Genomic DNA, 7,705 nt, shown 5'->3' with positions numbered 1-7,705 from the left:
GAATATTGCTGCGGTGTTCGCCAATGCGTATCTTGACTTTGCGTGTTGTCATCCCCACATAGCGTTTAGCACATGGGCAGGTAATCAAATATATAACATTGGCAGAATTGCAGTTGGTATGAGATTTTTGGATCCATACTTTGCCAGGTTCCAAATTGAGTTGTTTGGTGTGGGTAGTAAGATGACATACACTACAGTCAGTACAGGGAAAATGGCCTGTAATGGGAGGTAGGTGCCAGGGTTCTGTGACAGACCTAGTGAGTGTGGATGGTAATGAGCATGATAAGGGTCTTGTGTGAACCAGGGCATCTTTCAGGCTCCTGCCCTTTTTAAAGGAAAAAAGCGGTCTTTCCCAATCACTCATGTTGCTAGTGATAATTCTCCAATTTTTATTGATAGATTTTTTGACATTATCAGAAAGCGTGCTATAGGTAGTCACGCATGTGAGTGGCACATCAGTGTTTGTTTTCACGTTTTCTTCAAGGAGGGCATCGCGAGGTTGGTTACGAGCCCTGTTCTGGCCTTTGTTAAGGATTCCTTGTGGATAGCCCCTTTGTTTCAATTTTTCAGTCAGATCTTTGGCCTGGGTTTTATAGTCAGCAGTATTGCTACAATTTCTTCTCAAGCGGAGGAATTGCCCATAGGGCAGGTTTTCTCGCAAGGGTCTTGGATGGAAACTGCTGAACTCCAAAAGATTGTTCTTTGCCGTAGGTTTATGATGAGTCACAGTCGTGAGGGATGTTCCCTCTATCCTAATTACTACGTCAAGGAAGACAATTGATTCTTTACTATGATTGTGAGTAAATCTCAAGTAAGGGTCAAGGGTATTGACCCAACTCAGGAACTCAACAAGACTGTCTTCATTACCAGTCCACAGAAGGAGAATGTCGTCGATATACCTCCTCCATAGTCCTATGGAGGAGGCAAAAGGGTTGGTTGCAGGTAAAATATGCTTTGTTTCAAAATCATACACATACAACCCCGCTATGCTAGGAGCAAAGGTACTCCCCATTGAGGTCCCTGTGCATTGGAGGTACAGTTGTCCTTTGTATTCAAAATAATTTTCTCTGAGTGCCATCCTAGCACATTGTAAAATGAATTCCTTTGGCGTAGTGTACTCCCAGTTTATTGAGTCTAATGCTTGTGCCATTACCCGTAGTGTTTCTTCCTGGGGGATACTGGTATAAAGACTCTCTATATCCATGGTGACCAAAGTAACAGAGTCTTGTGCAAAGGAAATGTCATTCAGTAACCTGAGGAGACTTTTTGTGTCCTTCAAGTAGGTACTCGAGTTCTGCACTATTGGTTGCAGGTAGTGGTCGCAGAATGTGGATAAAGGTTCTAACACTGAGCCGATACCAGACACGATGGGACGGCCTGGCGGTGGTAGCACATTTTTATGTGTTTTTGGCAAAGTGTAAAAATAGGGGATTGTTGGACCCCCTGCCATCAGGTATGCCGCTTCATGTGGGGAGATATGCTCATTCATCTCTGCCTCTCGGACAAAGGTGGCTATTCGTTCTTTCATTTCTGCGGTCGGGTCTGTGGTAAGGATCGTGTAATTGGTTCTGTCATTCAGAAGTGTCATACACGCTTTGTCATATTCAGACGTATCCAGGATTACAATCCCGCCGCCCTTGTCGGCTGGTTTGATGGTAATTTCTTTGTCATTTTTTAGATTCTCGAGGGCTTTATGTTCAGCAGCCGTGAAATTATTAAATCGTTTAGGATTTTCAGTGGTTTCTAGGTCTTTTGTGACTGCCTGTTCAAAAGCAGTAATGGCTGCGGGTATTGTGTGCGGAGGTGGCATGAAAGTAGATTTTAGTCTGAAATTGGTGTCGAACTCCTGTTCATTAGTTACAGACTGGTCTTTTGACTCAAAAAACGCTTTTAATTTGAGTTTTCTAAAGAATTGTGCAAGTTCGCAATGGAGTCGGATGGAGCAACCCCAGTTCCCGATGATGAACTGGAACCCATTTATGCAACCTTTCTTTCCCCAAAACCACCCACCCATGCCTTTTTTAGGGAGAGGCGGACGGGGACGGGGACGGGGACGGAGCAGAGGCAACACACAAGTGACCTGGGAAGACGAAGATGCAGTGGGGAAACACACCCGCAGCCGAACAGCAACAGCCATCACGAGTGCAATTTGAGTCTGGTGACAAATCTCTCAAAGAAAGTTTTAACGCCAGAAGAGACGAAAGTCCTGGAAAAAGGTTTAGGTTTTGTCCCTACCTCACGTCCGGACAAATTCCGACTCCATTGCGAACTTGCACAATTCTTTAGAAAACTCAAATTAAAAGCGTTTTTTGAGTCAAAAGACCAGTCTGTAACTAATGAACAGGAGTTCGACACCAATTTCAGACTAAAATCTACTTTCATGCCACCTCCGCACACAATACCCGCAGCCATTACTGCTTTTGAACAGGCAGTCACAAAAGACCTAGAAACCACTGAAAATCCTAAACGATTTAATAATTTCACGGCTGCTGAACATAAAGCCCTCGAGAATCTAAAAAATGACAAAGAAATTACCATCAAACCAGCCGACAAGGGCGGCGGGATTGTAATCCTGGATACGTCTGAATATGACAAAGCGTGTATGACACTTCTGAATGACAGAACCAATTACACGATCCTTACCACAGACCCGACCGCAGAAATGAAAGAACGAATAGCCACCTTTGTCCGAGAGGCAGAGATGAATGAGCATATCTCCCCACATGAAGCGGCATACCTGATGGCAGGGGGTCCAACAATCCCCTATTTTTACACTTTGCCAAAAACACATAAAAATGTGCTACCACCGCCAGGCCGTCCCATCGTGTCTGGTATCGGCTCAGTGTTAGAACCTTTATCCACATTCTGCGACCACTACCTGCAACCAATAGTGCAGAACTCGAGTACCTACTTGAAGGACACAAAAAGTCTCCTCAGGTTACTGAATGACATTTCCTTTGCACAAGACTCTGTTACTTTGATCACCATGGATATAGAGAGTCTTTATACCAGTATCCCCCAGGAAGAAACACTACGGGTAATGGCACAAGCATTAGACTCAATAAACTGGGAGTACACTACGCCAAAGGAATTCATTTTACAATGTGCTAGGATGGCACTCAGAGAAAATTATTTTGAATACAAAGGACAACTGTACCTCCAATGCACAGGGACCTCAATGGGGAGTACCTTTGCTCCTAGCATAGCGGGGTTGTACGTGTATGATTTTGAAACAAAGCATATTTTACCTGCAACCAACCCTTTTGCCTCCTCCATAGGACTATGGAGGAGGTATATCGACGACATTCTCCTTCTGTGGACTGGTAATGAAGACAGTCTTGTTGAGTTCCTGAGTTGGGTCAATACCCTTGACCCTTACTTGAGATTTACTCACAATCATAGTAAAGAATCAATTGTCTTCCTTGACGTAGTAATTAGGATAGAGGGAACATCCCTCACGACTGTGACTCATCATAAACCTACGGCAAAGAACAATCTTTTGGAGTTCAGCAGTTTCCATCCAAGACCCTTACGAGAAAACCTGCCCTATGGGCAATTCCTCCGCTTGAGAAGAAATTGTAGCAATACTGCTGACTATAAAACCCAGGCCAAAGATCTGACTGAAAAATTGAAACAAAGGGGCTATCCACAAGGAATCCTTAACAAAGGCCAGAACAGGGCTCGTAACCAACCTCGCGATGCCCTCCTTGAAGAAAACGTGAAAACAAACACTGATGTGCCACTCACATGCGTGACTACCTATAGCACGCTTTCTGATAATGTCAAAAAATCTATCAATAAAAATTGGAGAATTATCACTAGCAACATGAGTGATTGGGAAAGACCGCTTTTTTCCTTTAAAAAGGGCAGGAGCCTGAAAGATGCCCTGGTTCACACAAGACCCCTATCATGCTCATTACCATCCACACTCACTAGGTCTGTCACAGAACCCTGGCACCTACCTCCCATTACAGGCCATTTTCCCTGTACTGACTGTAGTGTATGTCATCTTACTACCCACACCAAACAACTCAATTTGGAACCTGGCAAAGTATGGATCCAAAAATCTCATACCAACTGCAATTCTGCCAATGTTATATATTTGATTACCTGCCCATGTGCTAAACGCTATGTGGGGATGACAACACGCAAAGTCAAGATACGCATTGGCGAACACCGCAGCAATATTCGCTGTAAAAAGGTGACTACTAAACTAAGCGAACACTTTTTGCAGGCACATCACACTCCCAATGACATGACCTGGACAGTTATTGAGCAGGTCAGCAACCCCAGGAACAGAGATAACATCCTGTTCGAGAGAGAACAGCGCTGGGTACATAGACTCGGCACACACATCCTGGGATTGAACGATCAAATACCTTGGGTCAGTGTTCTAAAACATTAGTGCCACCCTGAATCAGCTACTATGCTTCTTCCTATCACCCCCAGCTACATTCTGGGCTACACACGCATTTTTTAAGACCTGGCGCTCACTATTGCTCTCTTAGATGGCATGCACATGTATGAGCACCCACTCTGGAGTGTGTTGATCTTGAATGGTACATATCTCAGCTTTACCAGCGCTGAGATCGAGAGCATTCATTTTTTGGATATTAATTTAACGTTGCACCAATATTCAACCGTTTTATTATTTATTTTTTATTTTTTGCTCCAATTGAGGGGTACCGCCTTCTCTCTTTGGTATTGGTATTTTTATTTCCCTTTTGTATTGATTGTTGCAAGGCTTCTGCGAACCAGAGAAAGAAACATTCTCTCAGCCTCTCTTTCAATCACGTCTCAGAAGCTTGCTGGTCAAGCCTCGGTTCCATTCCTGAACAGAATCCCGCTTTGAGCGGTCTGCTCGCGGGACCACGGGGCTTGCACTCCAAGCCTCGTTCTAGTCTCAGCGCTTCTGATTGGCAGACGCCCTGCCCCCTCCCTCTTAGCGCCGGGCTCGCCCTTCGCTCAGGATCCACGAGATCCAGCGGGGGACAGCTAGGTGCCGAGAGGGTGCAGAGCGTTGCGGGCGTAAGATCCCTTCTTTGGACATCTTCCTTAAGATAAGTTTATGTGTTTGAGATCCTGCCAGGTCTCCTAATCCTCCGTCTGTGTTTTGTTTTCCTCCCCTGACTAGGGTGTGCCATTGTCGCTCCCACCCCCCCCTGAATCTATGGGGCGTGGTTCACTGTATGTACAAGTGAGGATTGTTTCACTTTTACGCTCCGCTATTTTGTGTGCATAATTAGTACTCAAGATCACGGCCAACAGCGCTACTGGTATTTACACTGTAGCCCTGTTTTTCCGCTTTTCACCTCGGGGATTTTGTCTCCGTCGCCCTACTACAGGTAGTCTATTAATCACGGGCAGCCGCCCGGATTTCCACATGGTTGGACTTAACACTGTTAGTCTCCATTTACACACTTGTTGCCTCACCAATGTGCAACATACTGCGCTGGATGACACTTCTTTGCGCTAGTTGAGGCCCATCACTCCGGCTTTGGGCACAACCATTACTTTGTAATTCATTCATCTCGGCCACGGCCATTGATAGGTTTGCTAGCACGTATCACGCCACTATATTGGAATAATGGCCATGATAAAGGATCAATATTGATTGATTTCTATGTTTTTATGTTTTGTGTGTTTTTTTGTTTGTCTGTCTGATTATCTGTTCACAGACTTCTAGGTTCCTCGCAACAGAGGTAATTCCCCAAGCCTACGGGTTTGTACTTTTTATGCACCAATTTTACACATAGTGCTATTTTTAACTTTCACAACCTTTGGCAGGGTGGGCCTTAGCGCGCCCACACCTGTCAAGGTAAACACTCGCTTATTGGTCCTGAAGAAAGCCCTGTAAATTCACACATACAAAGGGCAGAAACATGTTGACCTTCCCCTAACAGGGAAACACCAGTATATTTTATTTGGCTAGTTTTCCCTGCACATAGTTAATTTAATTTTATTATGTCGAGTTGACCAGTTAATAAATGATTTTTTGGTACAACTTTAGACATTTTTAACCACACTAAACTTTTTTCACTCTCCACTCTCACACAACCAGCTCCGCAGTCTCCTGGCGTCGCAGCACACCGGGGAGGTATTCGATCTCTCCCGGTGGACCCGATGATGAAGCATGTCACCACTAGGGTGAGTGAGGGTTTCCTGAAAAAATCCAGCATTTTTTCTTGAAATTTGGTCTAGTCAACTGACCACTTTCATCTGGCCTCATATTTTACGTGCTACAATCAGTTTTAAATGCTTCTCCAACGGACACTCTTCCTTTGTTTATTTGTTTGTTTCCATCCCAGTTCTTTTTTGGTGATGTAGAATTATTATTAAAAAATATATTTTCAGGACTTTCAATTAGTTGCGGTTTTACTGGTATTCCACCTAAACTATCTCTACCTAGTTCCTCATAGGATTTTTCTATGATTCTGGCAATTTCAGCTGGTTGGTCTGCTATATCTGTCTCTTTTAACCTCTAGCGGATCGCCACATTTGCTGCTTCTCCCTTTATGTTGGCTAATAATATAGCCGAGACCTGCTTGAAGTCTTTTAGTAATTTCATACTAAGAGTTAAAGCGGGTTCAGGACCATATTCATCTTGAATTTGTTTTAGCACATCTGGTATTACCGAAATGGATGGAACACCGTGCGTTTTTGTGTAGATGGAAGCAAAGACTGTACCCCAAGTGTCACAGTCCTCAATGTGTGGTGCGATTCCCATTGGAAGACAGATAGTCAGAATCCTGTGCTTTTCTAGCGGGGTGGTGTCTGGAAACACCGCCTCTATTTGGGTGATTTTCTGCGCTAGCCAGAATGGTGTTTGTTCCCGTTTAGCCGGTACTTTACCTAGGCAGGACTGGATGTTCTGTGGTGTAATTTTATTTGTGTTCCCCTGGTGAGGGGTCAGCTGTGGGAGTTTAATCGCTGGCTGAATTGTTGAAGTCCGCATCACATATTGGACTAATTGTCTGTGTATTTTTATTAGTTGTTTTAGCTGTGTTAAAAGGTTTGGTGCAGACATCCCATCGATGTCTGGATGTGGTGTGTATCCGGCTAGGACCGGCCACGTTGCTCCTGGTCTACCTAAAGGACCGAGCCTGGTGATGTGATTATTATGTTTTAGGGCGCCATCAAATAAGAGCAAATGCTCCTGAAATTTGAGTGGTACTTCCACCTCCTCGAAAGGAGTGTATGTTTCAGGAGGTTCCTCTATTTTGTAATAGTGGAAGTACTTTGTTACAGGATTTGCTGCTGGAAAATTTATCCATGAATAGTATACCTCTGTCTGCCGATATTCGTGTGCCTCAATTACGAATATGACTGTACCACCTCTAGGTGTCAGTCCATTTTCTATAAGTTTTAAAGTTATAGATTTTCTTTTAATGACCGGGATGAGTATTATATCCGGGTCTGCGTCTTGCATGGTAGCATCAGCTGCTGCGAGTTCAGTTGCTAATCTAACTGCCTCTCTTTCATCCTCATTGTCTGACATTTTACCGACAGGATGGTTATTTTGTTTGTTTGTAGATCAGGTTTCTTATGGAAACAAAGATTAGATGCACAATATTTTGGAACCGTGTATCCTTCAACGTTGACTTGTACCAAGAACCATACATAGGAGTTCCCTCCTGCGAGGTCTGGCAGATATAACCTTTCACCCACTCCAGACGTCTTTGGAGTATTTGGGAAAAGGGGTCTG

The sequence above is a fragment of the Lissotriton helveticus genome, chromosome 7 (genome assembly GCF_964261635.1).
Source record: "Lissotriton helveticus chromosome 7, aLisHel1.1, whole genome shotgun sequence".
NCBI classification, from domain to species: domain Eukaryota; kingdom Metazoa; phylum Chordata; class Amphibia; order Caudata; family Salamandridae; genus Lissotriton; species Lissotriton helveticus.
This window is presented reverse-complemented; position numbering follows the sequence as displayed.